General features: G+C 57.6%; 1 protein-coding gene across 2 annotated transcripts in view; it reads left to right on the top strand.

Annotated features, from left to right (window-relative positions):
* The first annotated feature begins 215 nt into the window (after positions 1–215).
* Positions 216–1,116, top strand: part of LOC113815959 (transcription factor E2F5) — a 25,691-nt gene continuing 24,790 nt past the window's right edge. The window contains exon 1 of one of the 2 annotated variants that reach the window (XM_070131691.1): positions 216–320. The gene's annotated coding sequence lies outside the window, so the exon portion shown is untranslated. Of the gene's footprint in view, positions 321–412; positions 576–1,116 lie in introns of those variants that run through there. The other variant, XM_070131692.1, reaches the window with a different exon arrangement.

The raw sequence follows: 1,116 nt of genomic DNA, 5'->3' as shown, positions 1-1,116 counted from the left end.
AGGGCATCTGGCGGCTAAGAGTTTAAAATTCATTTGCAATGTTTATCTATCTTTTTCTTGCCAGTCATAATCGTACAGATGTAACAGAAACCCCCTAAATGGTGAAATGAATTGTTTTTTCGGGAATGGAGGTCCCAAAAGAGGCCTATAGCAATGGATACAAAGCCCACAGAGCACGGGATTTTAATGGCCATGCTCGCTGAGTGGGACTGGCGGGAAATTCGTCTGGCTTCGGGTCGGGTTTGGCGCCACTTATTGTTCGCAGGCGGACGGCGAGGGAGGGAAAGCGGCGCGCCTCGCATCTCGCCTCGCTAAGTGCAGTAAGTGGCCTCGTGTGGCAGTGTTTGTGGGCTTTATTTCTTTCTTGGGGACTGACGAAGCCGTCCTCGTGCCCCTAGAGTGCTAGGCCAAGGCGATGGCCCCGAAAGAAGGCGCTGAAGGCTCGGTGGCAGTTTTGGCGGGCTGGCGGCCATCACAGCGCCAGCATGGGGGACGCGCGGGAAGCAACTCCCTCGTTTGGTCGGGATTTTTGACGACTCTTGGGCGCTCTGGGGTAGTGCGAGGCGAGGAGAGAGGTGAGTGGATCCTCCTGTGGAACGAAAGGAGGTGATAAGTTGATCGGAGCACCGTAAAAGCGGATGCAACGTTGCCGCATCTCGAGGAGCCTTCGGTGGCGGAGTCGGCGAGGGTCCGCAGGGTGAAGGGTGAAGGGTGACCTGACCAACACCCTGGGTCACACGAGCACCCCGGTTCGAACCTCCTCCGCCAGAAGAACCCCCGGGAAGAAGAGCCCCAAGCTGTGAAGCCCGAGAGCGAGGCGAGCGGCAGGCGAAGGATGGGGACGAGGGAGAGAAAACCCGTGACGATGGCGTTGATGGCCAGCCCTCGCTCCGTGGACATTTAAAAAGCCAGATTTGGGGTACCTTCGCTCTCCCACGGGCGGCGGGACTCCTCCCTTGGTTCTTACGGCCAGGAAGTGATGAGGAGGAGGGAGGAGGGCGTGTTCGTGAGCGGGTCCCTTGGAATTAAATTTTTTGGAAATAGGGTGGATGTGTTGGCGAACAGGGTATGTGGATGGAGTACCCACGGCTGGTTGGCAGAAGGGGGAGAGGGAGG

Source organism: Penaeus vannamei, chromosome 17 (assembly GCF_042767895.1).
Source record: "Penaeus vannamei isolate JL-2024 chromosome 17, ASM4276789v1, whole genome shotgun sequence".
Lineage (NCBI taxonomy): Eukaryota > Metazoa > Arthropoda > Malacostraca > Decapoda > Penaeidae > Penaeus > Penaeus vannamei.
The sequence above is the reverse complement of the archived record's forward strand: the minus strand, read 5'-3'. Positions and strand labels throughout refer to the sequence as shown.